At 42.5% G+C, this 18,570-nt stretch overlaps 1 protein-coding gene and 1 non-coding gene across 3 annotated transcripts in view; one reads left to right on the top strand and one right to left on the bottom strand.

The window, feature by feature from the left end:
* Positions 1 to 18,570, top strand: part of LOC134629568 (sodium/potassium/calcium exchanger 3-like) — a 64,489-nt gene that overhangs the window by 17,189 nt on the left and 28,730 nt on the right. The gene's annotated exons all lie outside the window — the stretch shown is intronic.
* trnat-ugu (transfer RNA threonine (anticodon UGU)) lies at positions 17,159 to 17,231 on the bottom strand. The gene has a single exon. It is a non-coding gene; the product is annotated as a tRNA-Thr (tRNA).

Genomic DNA, 18,570 nt, shown 5'->3' with positions numbered 1-18,570 from the left:
ATTGTGGACCAAGATGAAATATTTTTAACTTGCACAGATGCAGATTGACATCATATGGCACCAATTCAGTGAAAAAAAGTCTTTGCATAGACTTTGCATGTAAATGTGTTGCACAGAAACTGCGCGTCACATTTGTGGTGAATGCACACCACAAATGTGTGAAATCCTGCCTTTATTTAGTCTTTCTGGGACTGAAACACAATGAATGAATGATATTTAATGTAAAGGCAGGACTGTAAGGAGCTTGGAAAGAGAAGCGACTCCACTTCTTTGAGTTTCTTAAAGACGTTTCATCTGAGAAGCTTCTTCAGTTCTAAAACCAAATGCTGGAGAGTCCCAGGTGTTTAAACCTTAGTGGGAGTTGTCCCTTCACACCAACGATTGTACCTCGTCACGTCAGCCAAGGTGTGAAAACCTCAGCAGAGGTTTTGGGTGAAACCTTGCCTTACCCTATCATGTGATGTATTATTGACTTATTGATCTTCCCAGGCTTATTAAGCCGTCTGAGAAAGAATCTCAAAACTGGATTGTAGGTGGCAGACAGGTGGTGTCGTAAGCTCCGCCCTCTGTTCAAGGATGGTTGTTCACAGCGGACATGGCCTCTTTCAGTCGTCTTTCAAGCCATCTGTATTATCCATCCAAAATGTGAACATTGGCATCCTGGAAAGAGTGACCTTTATCCTTCAGATGCAGATGCAAAGGTCACTCTCTTGAGAATGCCAATGTTCAGATTTTGGACGGAGAAGACAGACGGTTTGAAAGAGGACAGAAAGAGGGTGATTTTCAAACTGAGCATCAGAATGGGAAAGAAAGGTGATTTAACTGGATTGCTGTGGTTGTTGGTGTCAGACAAGCTGGTTAGTATTTCATAAACTGCTGATCTGGGGTTTTCTTGCAGAATCATCTCTATGATTTTCAGATAATTGTCCAAAGAAGAGAAAGTATCCAGCAGAATGGCCAAACCGATTCAAGCTGACATGAAAGCAAAAGTAACGCAATTCACAGTTCAAACAGCGTCAGCAGAACTGCACAGCACAAGACTGGAAAAAGGTTGCCTAAATAACAGTAAAGAAAATAAAGGAGCTATTGAAGCACGTTTTCTAAATACTTAGAGAATTTGATGGCTGCCGTGCAGAAGCTTCTGGGTGACTTCACTCAGTTAGAAACCCTCCAAAGCAAAGCTGACTAATTTGACCACAGCAAATGCTTTAATGCTTTCACAGTGTTTTTTTTAACTACTTGTGAAACTCTACCTGTTTTTATCGAAACCCGGAGCTCGTTTAAAAAACCACAAAGTCCACACAGAAGCGTCCTGGCAGGGTTCAGACCCTTGACCTGTTTTCTTTGAGACAACTGTGCCAACCACTGATCCACCGTGCTGCCTGTTGTGTTATTAACGGCAGAAATGTGCTATAAATTGAAGTAAAGGAGGTAAAACACCGCGAGATGCCACATGTAAACTGACCTAAACGTCAATGAGATCAGGACTGCAGAGAGCTTCTGCCTGTCGAAGTGTCCAGCAGTTTACTGAAAACTGTCAAAAGTGATTTCCTTCACGCTTCCTCACAGGCGTGCAAGATGCATTTTGGTGTGAAGCAGTGAACTTGATCTGAGCTTTTGTATGTTTACAACAAAAATTCCTCAGGGTACCTTTAATATTAGATAACATCTGCCTCTGATGGGAAATGAAGTGGCACACAACTGTAATGCAAGACAGTCAATAAAGCAGAGTAATAAAAGAACCCCCAACCAACAGAATATTTACTGTACACTCAGCTGATTGTGGGGTTATGTTAATATATTGTCGAGAAAACCCGGGTGAGTCAGATTGTAATTAAAAATGAATAAAAAGTGTTAAAAAGATTCAAGAAGTGAAGGAAAAGTGCAGACGGTGTAAATGTGAAAGTTATTGGTCTCAAACTTTGGATGCAGTACTGTGTCGCCACAGATGTGAAAAGATTTTCTATTCAAAGCTAAGCTGCCCTCCTGCTGAGGTAATGGGAATGTGGGTACAATCTCCTCCTCCAGTCACTCATAAGAAAAATGTCAGCACAGAACTAAAACTCTTTAGATGCTGTTCTCACGGTGCCTGCAGGTTTATCGAGAGAGGACGAGGGTTGTGGTGAAGCTGCAAACATGTGTGCCCTCTTCAGTGACTGATCACAGGAGTCAACCTGAATCTCAGAGAGTCTGTTGCCTTTCGTATGTACGTGTTATCAGTTACTGTATGAGTGGAGTTTGAATCGCTGCTCTCATTCATCTGATCTAAATGCAGCAGTTTTGCCATTTTTGTTCCACAGAGATGAGTCACGAGGAGGTAAGCTCCAAACAGACTGAACCTAACCAGCTCGCTGGGCCGCCTGTGTTTCCATGGTGATATACACTGTTTAACAGTGAGTCACCGTCAGTATGCTGAAAGGCCAGGGCTATGCCCAAACTTTGCACCATGTTTGCACGGATTGATCTCGTTGACGTGACACGAAGGGATGACGCTGGATGTGGTTATTTTAGAAACCGCAGGAACCAAAAACTTTCAGCTGGTGCCACCTCAGTGAAGAGATCTTCTATGCCAGAGCTGATAATTGGCGCCTTCACAGAAACCGCCTTTGAGATTACACCATCATCTTGTGATTTCTTGTTTCATCTTTTCTTTTTTCTTTTTTTTGCATCAGCTTTATACAATACATAATGATAAAAAGTTTCAAGAGCACATCCATGAAATCAGATTTCAATATGCCCACAGACAGTTTAAATGGTGGGCGGAGCCACTGTGACATCACCCATTGGTTTGTGAAATGCTGTTTCAAAACCGTGAGAGGAGCAAAATCAGCTGATCTCAATGCCAGCCTACCCCAGCTGATGGCTCAGGTGATATGCTTTACCGTGCCTGCAGCTGCTGCACATCTGCAAACCACTTTGCAACCCTACACCCCCTCAGCTGCTCCTATTCATGCTGCTTCAGACTCAGTCAGAAATGTTCTCGCTGCTGGGTCGGGCAGGTCCCAGAGCAGACCCACAAAGCCAAATATAAATTAATGCAGCCAATATTCTTTTGATTATAGTGGTCCTGACTGACTTGCAGCTTCATTTCAGCTGTGCTGGCATCGTTTCTAACCGTAATAACAGCTTTGTACTCGCCAAGTTAATCGCTGAGATCTGAGAGGACAGTAACATCGAGGAAAACAAACAAACAAACACGAGCTGCTGGGTTTACTTCAAGAAATCATTTATTTCAGTCCAGTGCAGACTTTTATCATAAGGGATGATGGTACAGTAGTGATTTTTTGCAGCAGATTAAAACTAAGAAGGTGATTTATTTCCCAGCTTGTAAAACCTCTGATGTTTTTTTAACTCTCGTCGCTTCATGATGGGCTCTGATGAATTATTGCAAAGGGAACTTGTTTTTGTGTTTGATCAGTCAGTTACCTGCTGAACTAAATCAGAGAGAGCCTGACGCAGCTTATCTTATTAATGCAGCAGAACCTCACTCGTGAGTGTGTGTTGTCTTGCTGAGTGATGCTGCATCACTGTTTGTTGAGCCTGATTTTTAATAATGCTCCTATTATATTTCAGGATGTATTCTTTAATTGCAACAGCAGGTTTAAGGTGAGGATATTATCCCATCCTCGAGAAATACATCAACTTAAAACATGTAGCTGTAACAGAATAAATATAGAGGCATTTTTTATTAATACAAAGATTTGTCATGCTCAGACTATGCATGCCTGTAATATAAGTGTGTGTCTGTGTTTGTGTGTGTAGATGTTTGTGGAGACACTGTGTGCATGCTACAAACAACGCAGGAAGGGACAAAAAGCAGGAGTCCTTAAATGTCACACATTACTCAGCACAATAACCACGCTCACGACATGCGATGTGTCAGCCCACATCATCGTCGCCCACTGAGCATGTGCAGAACAGGCCCCAAGCTCTCCACGTGCTCTCAGCGTACACGCGGGATGTACGGGAGGATGAGCCCTTACGTGTCCCCATGGGTGGGAATGAAACTTTAATCGTTTGTTTCTTTATTTCGTTGTTTCGTGCCGCGATGCCTCTGCCTGTTGTCCTCGTGAGTGCGAGATTCCATTAGAGCAGGTGACAGCGACCGTCACTCCTCTTCGTCCTGTGTCATCATTACACTCTTCACAAAGCCGCTTCCCAACCTCAGTCAACTTAAACTCCCAGAATGCCTTGCTCCAAGTCATATGGTGCAGCAGCTAAAGTTAGGCAGCTATTTTAAGGATCTGTTTTTCATTTAAAAATGTTTTCTCGTTCTCACCCTTCCAAACTGTTTTTCCTGTCACAACAGAGATGCAACGGTTAAAGGCACATTTCAGTGTTTTAGTGAGATCGAGCACACTGCTCTCCTACAGAGAGCTTCACAACCCTGAGCTGTTTGCATTTGAAAGAGATGACTGTGTTTACGCTACAGCTGAGCGGCTGTTCATTTCACAGCTTTAGGAAAGTAAATATTAGCCCTTTTTTTTTTGTTTTTTTGTCAGACGATTGAGCCACGCATCAGTGATCTTATTCCCTTCAACTGAAAACAAATATGTGTTCACGCCAGCTGTGACATAGTTAGTTTTTCCCCCTCTTTTATTTAGAGATTTCTCCAAAGAATAGCTCAAAGACAAAGCTGATCAGATGGCATGTGTAGCAGTCTGCCTCCGCTCGCGGCGTGCTCCGTGTGGAGTATCTCGTGCAGGAGGCGGCACACAGGATGGCCACTCTCGCCAGCTGTGAATACACTGGACTGTTACCCTGAGCTATTCTCACATCAGCTCAATATCACATCACACAGATGATTTTTTTTATGATTCTTGCAGTTTGAAGGGATGTTATACTGTCATTACTGTTATTATTTTACAACTTTTATTCTTCTGGCTGTTTGTAAAATATGAAATGTTTTAATGCCATTATAATAAAGAAAGAAAGTCACACAAATAAAGGATAAACTATCTGCTCTTAGGCTCTCCTAACAAAAAGCACTTTAAAAAATAACTCCAGTAGGACTTGACCTTTAAACTTTGTAGCACAAACGCTTCTTCCTTCATACATTTGTTTAACTGCTTATCCAATTCAGCCATAAAAAGCTAGCATCTATCCCAGCTGTCATAGCGTGAGAGGCTGGGTGCATCTGGACAGGTCCACCACAGGGCTGACACAGTGAGAAAAGAAAAACATTCACACCTACAGCCAATCAACCCAGAGTACCCGGAGAGAACCCACACAGGCACCAGCAGAACATGCAAAGTCCACACAGAAAAGCCTCAGCTGGCAGGTTTGAGCCAAGATCCTTTTGCTATGAGGCGACAGTGCAATGAAATCATTGTGTGCCTGTTATGCTTTTATTTTAGATGCATTTCCCTTTTTGTTTAACCAGAATAATACACCAGAATGAGGTCATGTGCTGGGTTGAAAACGTCAGGGTACCAGTTTATACACTGGAAAAACTGTACACCTGCTCTGCATCACGTTTTTTCTCATGACCGCATTTATTTCCACTACGTTTTGCAGTCGTTGCAGGACTCTCTTGTGGGTTTTTTGTTCTTTTCTGCATTATTTCCTCTTCAGTGTGGTCAGTGCATGGGTGGTGCTTGTGTGTGTTTTGTGTTTGTTGCACAAAATAAAAGAAAGGTTATGAAGAAGAAGTTCTGACTGACTGGTGGACTGAAGTGATGATGGAATATGTATCATGCGATTGTTTGTTAGTACCGTCTGGTATCGCTGTCAAATTTCCTCTTTATTCAACATCATAACTTCTTGTTTTAACTCTTCTTTTCTCTAATCATGTTCCTGTAAAGGTTGAGCCATCTTATCTTTGTTTGCAGATTCAAGAGTTCATGTTTTTGTTCACTGTTCACTTTTTTTGTGGTTGTCAAATTGAGCAGAAATTTCTTGGGTTGTCAAGAAGTCAAGAAGAAGATCATGTGAAGTCAAGAATTCACATGATCATTTGTAAAGTATCGTGAATCCGTTTCTGTTGAATCTGTCTGTATTTGTGAGTCATATTCTACAGGGGACTTTATTCATGCAGTAATCACTCAAAGTAACCCCGTATAGGTATGGCGGTCTCTCACGTTTCTTGAGTTGAATCATTCCCTGCTGATTGGCATTCTTGTGAAGTTTTGGGAAATAATGTTGAAGTGATCTTCCTCTATCAATTCAGAAGTCTCATGAATGTTTTTTGTGGCTGTTGTGGTCACGTTGAAACAGCCACACGCTGTCCTGGATTGTTCTGCATGGTTGAGGATGCGGTAGAGTCCCAGAAGTGCTGTTTGAGGTAACAATATGCACTACTTTAAAAACATAAACACATTCACACCAGAACAGCAAGTGCTGAGCTGAAAACAAGCCTAAAGCAAAGGTAAAAACCTACCAGCTCTACTCCAGCTTTATTGAACCACCCAAACTGTGCACCTGCTCATCATCACAGTTTTATTTCATTTTTTTAAACTGGCCACCTAATCTTTTAGTCAAACAGGAAAAAACTCCCTTTAGACTCCTTCTTCGGTCCTCACTGCAACTATAGACCGGCGTGAGCAGTCTTTACTCTACATACATGTGGCTAAGACCAAACACCCGTTGACTGATTTACGGAGGAGGCCCCCACACTCTGTCTGATTATAGTGAGTCTGTGGCAGTGCAGCAATATAAAAAGTCAAACCAGGGATTGTTCTTTCCAATGAGTCAGTGCTTTGATTTTCTGTGACTCACTTTTTGCTGGTCTTTAAAACTGTATCTTTAAAGCAGGAGCAAATTGGTGAGGAATGTTGTAAGATCAAAACCGGGGTTTTGAGTTTATGGACTTTGAATGCTTATTAATAATTTTCTCTAATTTTCTCTTTGTTTGTTTAAATTTTCCCTGTCACCTCTTTACAGAACATAACTAGAACTTATAACTAGAGTTTCTTAGTTTGATCAGTTTTTCTCTGTTTTCTTTTTGTGTCTTTTCTTTGTGTTTAGTTTATTTGTGTGTCTTGGTTAGTTTTCCTGTTTAGTTATTGTTACTTAATTGCTTGTCTTCTACGGCTGGTGTTGTTTTGCTTTTACACCTATGATTGCGTTGATTGTGTGCACCAAGAGGTTAGCAAAGAAAAAGTGGGATATAATGAAGAAAACAGGAGTACTGGGAGGTTGGGTGTACAGCAAAGGTGGCAAAGGCAAAAGGAAAAGGTTTATAGTGTGTTGTATTTGAGACTGGGATACTAGGGAAGAAGAAAAAGATTGAAGAGAGTGTGTTGAAAAGATGGAAGGAGTACTTTGAGGAGCTGTTGAATGAAGACAATGAGTGAAGAGGATGGATGGAGGAGAGTTAGTGAGTCAGGAGAACTGAACATTAGTACGGTGGAAGTTGGGTGTAGTAGCGGAGAAGATGTGCTGCAAATCTATAGCTCTTCACATCTCTCTGTGGAGTGAGTTAGTGGGGAATTCATTAATAGCATTTTTACGTATTATTCATCTTCGGTGCAGCTCTGCAGACTTGCTAATGGAGATCAACTGAGGCATTATTCTGCATAAAATTGTCACCTTAGTAACCATGTAAACGTTTTGCTAAATGACAGTCTGATCAGAGTGAATAATTCATTGTGCAACAAAGTGAGAAAAACACACAGGTTACAGACTGCAGAGGATTTCACTTATGCAACAAAATATCACAAAATCTTGTCATCGGAGTCTTTACATCATCGGTACTATACAGGTCAACGGATGTTCAGGATGGGTTTCACAGCTTCCAACAACTGCTCACTCTGTCAAGGCAACACACCTGACAATTACATCCACGCTCTTTGGTTCTGTCCACCAGTTCAGAGACATGTGAAGACTTATCAAAGTTTAAATGTCATTTCAGACACTGAATGTTGGGGTGGGTGGGTGTAGTTTTTCCCCTGCGGTGGGGTCGGGTGGCCCGCCCCATGCTCTGTGGCGCTGCTGCTGTGGGCACCCATCTGGATGACCCTGGGCCCCCTGCCCTTGGTGGATTCCCGGGAATGGGGGTAACGATCGGGGTCAGCGGGGGAGCTGGGAAGGGGTATGGTGTTGCTGCCCACCTCTCAATTTTAAATACATGTAGACATTGAGGGTTCAGAATCAGAATCAGAATCAGAATCAGAAAGGGTTTTATTGCCAAATGTTGAGCAGGTTTACAACATTAGGAAATTGCTGTGGTACTTAGTGCAAACATACTGTTATACAACTCTTAAATAGACATAAAAATAAGAATTAAAAGTGCTAAGAGGATAGATATGTACATGAGTGCAGGTGGTGATCAGTGCCGTGGGGTGGTCTGCTTGTCTCCACCCCAGAGTAAAGGGAACCATCTCCTGGGTCTGCAGACTGGTTGGCCCTCTGGGGGTGATGGTACCCTGACCTGGGGGTATAGAGTATGTTTGGGGAGTGTGGGTGTGCGTACAATGTTAATTTCTGTGTGTCTCCATGTTGGGCGAGTGCTGGGTATTTGTATATGTGTGGATGAGGATGAGAATGCATGTTTGTGTCTGTGTGTGCCTGTTTGTCTGTGTCTATATTTCAGGTCAGGCCTTAGACTCCACCTCTCTTGGAACATCTCAGACCCCCCCCCAAGGTGTAGGGGCCTATCTCCTCTCACCAGCCTCCCTGCCAGTGCCGGATGCCCCCACCTGCTGGTGCGTTGGTGGTTCTCTGCGGGTTGGATGCTCAAGTATGTACTGGCTCACTCCTGGTGGCTGCTTGGCGGGGACTGGCCCCTTGGCTCTGTCGGGCCCCTTTGGGGGTGTGGAGGGCCCTCGGATCTTGGGTCTCTGGGCCCAAGCGTGGTCTACTCTGGCGTAGTCGGCTGGTCACCACAGCCCCCTGTGGCTTCTGCACCATGGTTGCTGGGTGTGCTGGGTGATATCTTCATATGTTTAACTCTATAAAAGTATTTATTTTTTTTATTTCAAACTAATTTTCACAGTGAATAAAAATTGGGACCACACAAGACTCAAGCCTTAGTGTCCTGGTTGAAAGTCATCTGGGCTGGAAACAGTCATTACACTTGCACTGGTAGGTAGAAGAAGAAAAAAGATGATATTATTCTTGAGCTGGAGGACTTTTTGGTCTATTTAATTAACACGGACAGGATTTGGTTCAGATTTGGTCCAGACAGCAGGCTGTCCATGTTGGGCTGAACGATTTAAGCAGATTCTTTAAAAAAAGGAGAAAAATGTGTGGCCAACTGCCACACTTCTTAGTTCAAAGAGGATGGAGTTCCCACCTTGGGTTGGAATAAGTTGCCTCCTTTGTGCTGAGGAGTTCAAGTATCTCAGGATCTTGATCACAAGTGAGGGGAGAGTGACGGGCAGGTTGGTGTCTGTAGTGATGTGGACACGATAAGGGAACTGAGTGTCGAAAAAAAAGCTGACAGAAATGAGTTTCCTCCAAAAGGTGGCTGGGCTTTCCCTCAGAGACAAGGTGAGGAGCTCAGCCTTTCAGGAGGTTTAGACCATGGAGATCTGGCTCTCCGACATCGAGATCGAGACCCAGCCACACATTCATCACTTAAGTACAAATACTTTTTTCTTTAAAGATATTCTGGTAAGATAATAATAGGCAATACTTCATCAGTCAGAGAACCTGCTGCTGCTCTTTGTGGATTCAGCCAACTGAATGCAACAAGATATAAACAGATGTTACATGAGCCATCGTGGCTCAGTTTCCAGTATGAAGCTGGTAAGAAAGGAAGAATTCAGTGAGTGAATCTAATCAGCATCAACACCTTAAATTCAGTTTGATGTCTGCTACCCATGATGCAACACTGACCATGAACATCACAGCTGGTCTGCACCAGTGAAACAGACTGCTTTCCTGCAAACTTCACCACAGTGTTGCAAACTAACCAGTGTAGCCTACGAAAACTGACTGCTCCTTTTCATGCACACTTTGAACAACAAAAACGTTTGTTTTCATGATTTTTCACTATATGAATAAAAACTTCATGCACATGTTCAACATTACATGAATGAATTTACAGTTTAGCAAATGTCAGTGAGCTGTTCCTACTTTTAAAAATAGTCTGTTTTGAAAAAAAGGTAAGGAGTAGAAAGTACAGATATTTACTTTAAAATGTCAGCAAAGTACAAAGTATTTGTTCTTCCTTGGAGTTTCCCAATATTAGCTGGAGGTGTTTGAGGGAAACAGTCTGTACATCGATTGCTGCTCAAATTAGGAACCAAAGCTTAATAAAAGCCAGAATTGAAGAACTTGCTCACTAGAACAGTAAAGTAATCCAAACAGGCAGCAAAACTCAAAACTCGAGTTAATGTTTGTGTTCTTCTGGATATAAACTAAGCAGAAGTCTCTTTGGGTCAAATTTCTTACAATTTTGCACACCGAGGGAGGAAAAAGTACAGATAACTCAACACGAGTAAACTCCAAAAATTTGTATGAATTAAGTCAAGCAAATGACCTCGCCAGCTGTTTGTTCATGCTGTCCATCTGGTCTCTGGTCTGTGCTGCTCTGCTGCCTCTCAGTCTGTCATTTACACACACACAGAAATCCTCTCTTCAGCCTTGGCTCCAGAGGTCGGTCAGGTCTGTACCAAACTGTATAATATGCTCAGTCATCAGAACAGCAAAACAGCATCTGCACACACACAAACACGCGCACACGCACACGCAGTGCACTTCAATCCAAATGGGAGCCTAGCATTCAAATATCCGAATTCCAAATGCAGTTAGACAGCCCCCTCTGCTTATCATCTCTCTCTCCCCCACCCCCCACCCCCCATGCCAATCCAGCCAGCCAGTGCCTTTGCGTTTCCATGACAACAGCCTGAAACTATTATATCATCAGTAAGAAGGGAGCAGCGGTGGAATTTTGCACTCATGCTCACAAACACGAACAATTTTTGCACCCACTTCCCAAAATGCTTCCCCATCCCCTGCCGAAGCCCTACCCTTTGTTACACAAGGTTTTCTTTTTCAGGAGATGTGGCATCATCACCTGGTAGGAGTAGGTTTTGGGGAGCGTTGTCCTGTCAGGTGAAACCTTACTTTAAGGAGGCTCGGCGCATTCACTGAAGTGTCCCTCAGTTTGGGATTAACAGCAGAGAGCCACAAGAGGACGTATCCTGCTCGATTCCAGTTTCATGTTCTCGTTCTTGGACTCTATTAGAGTAGCTTTGCATTACTCACAGTTCAAAATGATGCTTTTTTTTTTCGTTTTCTAGGTCTTGGTGCAGACCCTCAGGTAATCCATTGACTTAGCAGCTTTAAAATGAAGCCAACACATGAGTGCCAAAGTCTGCAGTTCATTTGCTGTCAACTTTTTCTAACACAGAGAAATCTTTGGAGAGTAATTATCCAAAAAATCTGTTTTAATGTCACTTTTGGATATTTTAAAACTGAGTGAGTTGCAATTCAGCATTAAGGCAAAAATACTTGTGTTTATACAGTCTTGAACCAACATTTAAGAGCATCTGAAAAATGGCAAACAAATCATATTTTGCATGGTTGGATCTTAACAAGGTTCCAAGTAGAGCTTCAACATGCAACAAGAAGAAATGGGAGTGAGACAGAACATTTTTTGAGCATGTAATTTATTGAAAACAGCGCTTAAACTCAAACAGGCTGTTTTACAGCTGATCAAAAGTTTAGGACCACATGCCTTTAAAAGGCCAAATCTGTGCAAAAATGTGGATTCATTGTCATTTCTGTCAGGTATTCACACTGTCATGACGTTCTGGTGTTAAAGGCAAAAAAAACCTTTCCCTTTTTGAGCGTGGTCGGGTTGTTAAACTGCATAAGCAGGGTCTCTCGCAGCGCGCCATCTCTGCTGAGGTGGGACGCAGTAAGACAGTCATTGGGAATTTCTTAAATGACCCTGAGGGTTATGGAACAAAAAACTCAAGTGGAAGACGCAAAAACATTTCACCAGCACTGAGCCAGTTGGCTGTCCGTCAAGACACTGGACGGTCCTCGACCCAAATTAAGGCCGTTACTGGTGCTGACTGCAGCCCCATAACCATCAGACCGCATCTGAGACTGAAGGGCTTCAAAAACAAAAAACGTTTTTAAAGGCCTCGTCTCCTTGAACGCCACTTAAACACAGAACTACCACAGAACTGACCATTTGGACTTTTGCAAGAGAGCACCAAACATGGGACATTTAAAAGGTGGAAGAAAGTTTTATTCTCTGATGAAGAAAAAAATGTAACCTTGATGGTTTCCAACGTTACTGGCATGACAAGCAGATCCCACCTGAGATGTTTTCTATGCGCCACAGTGGAGGGGGCGCCATAATGGTCTGGGGTGCTTTTTTCTTCAGTGGAACAATGGAGCTTCACGAGATGCCAAAGGGCCACTGGCTATGTCTAGATGTTGCAGAGAGCATCCCTCATGACTAGGGATGGGTATTGATAAGATTTTCACGATTCCGATTCCATTTTCGATTCTGTTTAACGATTCGATTCTTTATCGATTCTTTTTTTTATAAAAAGGAGAACACTAAGGTCGATTAGCTTAGAACTTTGTGTTATATCTTCTCTTTGAACAAGATAGAAATTTAGGAGTAACATGGCCTTACAAACCCAACAGTGAGATCTTGAGAGATCCACAGCCTATGGCTCTTCAATGGGGTGTCACAGGGTCCCTGGGAAAAAAAATTGTAAATGTAAAATAATAAAATAAATATTCTTCTGTAGCAATAACAAAGTATAACATAAATTATTCTGTAGCAATTACACAAGAATATCCAGTAATGTCCCTGCCTACAATTAAACACATTCACTTACCGAAAATCGGGGGCATCTGCTGTGGCAAACGGGTGCAAGCCTTTTACCACAAACTTAGTCACTGCTCGGTGACATTCGTCTATCCTGGCCTGAAAGGAGACGCTACCGGTAGACTGCAGCGAGAACTGCCAGCATCTGAGCCAACCAGACTCTGTCTCGCTCATCATGGTCACCTAAATGCACAGTAATGGCAGGTTTTGTAATAAGGCAGATCGCGCTAACATAATATGCACTGTTAGTTGATTATTTACCTGCCGCATTAACGGGAGAGGACGTGCAAACGTTACCGCTGCTGCTGCGTTGAGATTCACGAGTCCGGAGCGGAATTAAAAACACGACATTCATTTAAGGTTATCGCGTGTTTTGTGAGCAAATGCTTTTGCATATTCGTAGTGTTTCCTCCCTTAAATGAAATATCTACTTTGCAAGTATTGCAAGTTGCCCCGTTGTCATCCGTTCTCGTAAAGTATGACCAAACTTTTTAGCGTTTGAGCCGCCATGTTTCCTGCCAGGTAAATGACGCTCCACAACGTGGTGACGTCATTCGGGGCGACTGGAATCGATAAGGGAATCGTTTGCAAAAATGACAAACAATTCCAAGGAATTGAAACAGTGGGAACCGGTTCTCAACAAGAACCGGTTTTCGATACCCATCCCTACTCATGACTGAGGGCCCTCATCTGTGTGGTAACGACTGGGTTTTTCAACAGGACAATGCTACAGTACACAATCCCTGCAGGACAAGGGACTTCTTCCCAGAGAATAACCTCACTCCTTTGGACCATCCTGCGTGCTCCCCTGATTTAAATCCAATTGAGAACCTTTGGGGATGGATGGCAAGGGAAGTTTACAAAAATGGACAACAGTTCCAGACAGTAGACGCCCTTCGTGCGTCCGTCTTCACCACTTAGAGAAATGTTCCCACTCACCTCATGGAAACGCTTGCATCAAGCATGCTGCAAATTTTTTGAAGTGATCAACAATAACGGTGGAGCCACTCATTACTGAGTTCATGTTTGGAACTGTGATTTCTGTTTTGGGGGGTTTATGAGGTTTTTTTGGAGATGTGGTCCTAAACCTTTGATCAGCTGTAACACAGCCTGTTTCGGTTTAAACATTGTTTTCAATAAACTGCTCTTGGAGCCTTGTTAAGATCCAACCATGCAAAATATGATTTTTTGCCATTTTTCAAGTGGTCTTAAACTTTTGATCAGGATGAAGAAGAGTGCCTGAAGAGTGCCTGGAAAATAATACCGTATTAACATGTTGACATGGAAAGAGTGCATAACCTCAGACAGATATATACACGTTATTCAGCTTGAACTGACTAGACGATTGAAAGTTACGCTGACTTCGTAGTTCACAAAGTTATCATGATCCCAGTCATTTTGCAGAAAGAACAGGCAGAAATTCCCATTATTTCGTCCACAATACGACTTTCTTAGGATTTGAAGTGTACAGTCAGTAGAGGAAGCATTGCATTCATGCAGACAATGCCATGTAGTGACTGGGCAGCAACTTCTGGGTCTGAAAAGTGAAGCAAACATCAAAGTGGAAAAACTGCAGTTCTTCTAGTGGCCACTGGAGACTTCCATGTTAAAATGTCCAACTTACTGCCAGCTACAAAACACGGATGATCTGATATCCTCGTGTTGGTGTTGTTCCCAGATCATCATGAAAATGTTGTTCCAGGATCAACATTGCAAGTGACCAATCAGAATGTTGTGACGTTATTCTTTTGCGCGCCAAGCCATTCTTGCATTTATGAAATTCCAATGTTGCAAGGACAATATCAATTCTCCTTACCGTTTATTAAAAGGTTAGGGTTAGGGTTAGGATTAGGGTCAGGGTACGTTGATCGGCGGACAGAGGCGGTTTCTCACAGCTTAAGTACAGTTTTTTGTTTTACGGTGTTTTTTCCCGAAGTTGCAAAAGTATGACGTCACAACATTCTGATTGGTCACTTGCAATGTTGATCCTGGAACAACATTTTCATGATGATCTGGGAACAACACCAACACGAGGAAATCAGATCGAGCACAAAACACATTCTACCCTCCTCTAAATTCACCCTTCATAATAACCCAGAAATATTTTTATTTGGATGCTGTTAAAGCTTAAAGTTGGTGCTGTGACAATTTGTGCCACTTTATGTCTGCTAATTCCAGTCAGCGAGCTGAACCTGTCTGTCATTTTTGTGACACTGGGTTCGTTTCAAACATTTTTAATGTAATTATTTGACAAATAACATGGCTGGCTGTGAAATTCTAGTATTTTTCAGTCTGTTACTTGCTAACTAAACTTATTAGCACTCCACACTCTCAGCCAAATGTGGTAGCGTCTGAAAATTAAGTGAACATCCAGCTGTTGCTGCTGATTAGTTCTGTGTAACTAAGCTATGCATGTTATAGCTAATGATGGCATGAGATGAGCGAGGCAGTGGTCCAGGGCAGAAGTGGTGAAGGCACACAGCCAGAGTTGGGGCAGAGACTTTCCTGGTTGCTTTTTTTATACTTCAGCAGCAGCGATTTCAAGAAGTCCCCAAAGACTTCAAGCTTTACTCCACCTTTCAAATTCCAGCTCCATGCTGGTTATAAATAAACATGAAAGATGGAGAAGGTGGGGGTAAAGATGGTGAGCGTGGACGTCCACTGGGATTTGTACAGTAGATGTGTGAAGGAGAGTTCCAGGCCAAGATATCAGCGTATGCCCTCACACTTCACCTCCTCCTTGCTATTTCCCTTTCTCTATAAATAACACACACACACACACACGATTTGTTAGTCAGTGCAAGGTCCTCAATGGTGCTGAAATCACGAGGCAGCCGAAAAATTTGAACATTTAGTAACAAATATATCCGATTGCTTCAATGGCAATGCCTTCTATTACAGCATATCTTCTATTACATGGCATCTGTAGACCTGTTAAACTTTTCTTTATTTTATTTTGTGAACGGTTCCAGAGATGGAAGTACAGTGGAACCCCGACTTACGAAATTAATTCATTCCCGAGGGTCTTTCGTAAGTCGAAAAGTTTCGTAAGTCGAAGCACCCATCGCGCCTTTTGAGTGAACGATAGGCTATAGGCTAATTGCTAACTGCAACAACAATACATCGTTTAAGTGGAACAGCGAAGCGCAAGTACGAAAGCCAAGGGGGTTGTCACATGATTCGGATTGCATTATGGGCATTGTAGGCCTTCTGGGCTCAGCCAATCAGAGCTAGCGGATTTCGTATACCGGGCATTTTGCTGTAACACGGGCAGAAATATTGCCGTTAAGTGCCTTCGTAACTTGAATTTTTCATTAAATGGGGTATTCGTAAGTCAGGGTTCCACTGTACTCTACTCTTGGCTCGGTGTTATGATCCCAAATATGATCATCTCAGGTTCCTGTTTAGAAGTTCTGTGTGTTAAGAGCAGCCAATCAGGAGAAAGCTGGCTTCAAAGGAGGGGGAGGAGCTAAAATTGTTAATTTCACACAGAGGATAAACTGAGTGTCCCAGTATAGGATAAATAATGTTTATTTTTAACTTTGAATCATGCAAAGCTGCTCTAGCAAAGTCCAAGAGTGGACCTGAAAATGAGCAGAATCGCACCCCCAGTTATCTTGGGATAATTATATTGGAATAATTTACCTGATCCAAGCTTACTTTTCCAGTGAACATGTGCAGACTTTAATGGATAAAACTCCAACTGTCCTTCCAGTCAGTATAAAGCAGCGTAATTACTACCGTATGTTTGCAGAGGGTGATAACACACCCACAGGGGTGATTAAGATACCCCTGACCCAAGCAGTCACGCGACTGCAGACGTCTGTGTCTCTCTGCACAGAAGGGTGTTCTGAGCTTGTAAAGGTCAGTTTGACCGGACACTTTATCAAAGGTCTACTCTGCAAATCACTTTTTAGACCAAAGTTCTGCTGCTGCTTTCAAACCAAGAGTTGACTGAACATTCGTTCACATAGCATCCCATCTTCTTTTAACATCAGTCTGTAGACATCTGAGAACTGAGGAGACCGGCTGCCGGAGTTTTGGGTGAGAAATGTTGTTTTATTGTTTTTCTGATAGACGATTCTAGCTGCTCAGCAGTCCTGGGTCTTCTTTGCTGTATTTTTCATTTCATGATGCTCCAGATGTTGTCAGCTGGTTAAAGGTCTGGACTGCAGGGAGGCTTTTCCAGATGTGCAAGCTGCCAGTACCAAAGGCACTGATGCACCCCCATCCCCACGCCCAGAGTGCTGATTACAAGCTGGGTTGTCTCTCTTCTTTAGTCCAGAGGATGCAGCTTTCATGTTTTTTATGTCAGTACATTTTACAGGAGTGATCCTGAGTGCATGAAGTGATTTAAGATAAGACAATATAAATCTTTATCAGTCCCACAAGTGGGAAATTTCCTAAATGTTTCACAGGCCCCAGCGAGATTTGAACTCACGACCCCTGGTTTACAAGGCCAGTGCTCTAACCCCTGAGCTATGGAGCCTCGACTCTTGGGACCTGAGCCTTGCTTTCCATGACAGAATCAAACCTGTTTTTAATGCGGCGCCACCTAAGCACCCGAAAATAGCGGGCATCTTCATTTTCAACCTTGTACCTGGTGCACAGAGATTTCTCCACATTCTCTGAATATCTTGATGATATATTTGTTGCCCCGTTCCAGCTTTTTTTAAAACATTTTATTTCCATCAAATTATAAATGAGCCGTTCTATTCCCTGTGAATAAAATATGGGTTTATAAGAATTGCAAATCATTGCATTCTGTGTTGCTTTACATTTTCAACAGCATCCAGATGTTTTGGGAACTGAGATTGTATTTTATATCGCTTATTGCAAAGACGCGAGAATCCCAGGAAATGTGCTGGACATCCTCACTGAACTTTCTATCAAAGCAAAGTTTGTGTCCAAGGTTTGTTTCATATCCTCCGTTTATAGAAGCAAACAAAATCTACTAGAATAATGGAATATGATACCAGGATGAAAAGATGAAGCTATGTAACAAGTGAAACATGTATCTCATAAACGTAAATTACTTGAAAGTATTTGTATATTCTAAAAATGGGTATCTGGTAGTAATATTCTGTATAGGTGGAGTTCTGATTGTGTGGTCGCAGGATCAAATTATTATCAAATTTTAAAAACAAAGACTCATACAGTTGCTTTGTTTAGTGCAGTAATATGAACACTGCCTTGCTGTGTAAGAGGGGGCTTGATAAGCAGCTATTGTTTGTGCAAACGTCAGCATTCGTCCACCTACGGTTCAGTTTCCCCTGTGATGTTGACAGAAATTTAACAGGAAAAGTAATGTCAGGGTTTGAAACATGTTTGCTGGGAATTGTACACGGTCAGGGGTTGCATTCAATACCAACCATTACAGTGCTGGCTTCATTATTCCTTAAAGAGCCGTGTCTTAATTTAACAGCAGGTTTTTCACATTAAACCATCTCCAAAAATATTTGGAGAGTAATGATGCACAGAATCAGCTTATGTCTGTAGCGACTTCCACGGTCGCTAGAGGCCGGGGATGGAGCCTGCCTCTTTGCCTGACGCGCTGTCAACTTTACGCAATAATGCGAGAGGTGGAATTGTTTGCTTGTTTATTAAAGTGCTTTGAGAGTTTACAGAGTAATGTGATCGGCTCGCGATTCAGACTCTTAAAACATCACAGGCTCTAATGCAACAAGGGGAAACTCGTTGTGCAGCGGTCAACAAAAACTACGGCTACCCAGCCCTCCTCTCTGTCAAAATCAAACCAGTGAATGACAGACTGACAACGCCCTCTTAATGTCACCGCTAGCACCCACGTGACTCCCGTTACACATCAC

The sequence above is a fragment of the Pelmatolapia mariae genome, linkage group LG6, assembly GCF_036321145.2.
Source record: "Pelmatolapia mariae isolate MD_Pm_ZW linkage group LG6, Pm_UMD_F_2, whole genome shotgun sequence".
Taxonomy (NCBI): domain Eukaryota; kingdom Metazoa; phylum Chordata; class Actinopteri; order Cichliformes; family Cichlidae; genus Pelmatolapia; species Pelmatolapia mariae.
The sequence above is the reverse complement of the archived record's forward strand: the minus strand, read 5'-3'. Positions and strand labels throughout refer to the sequence as shown.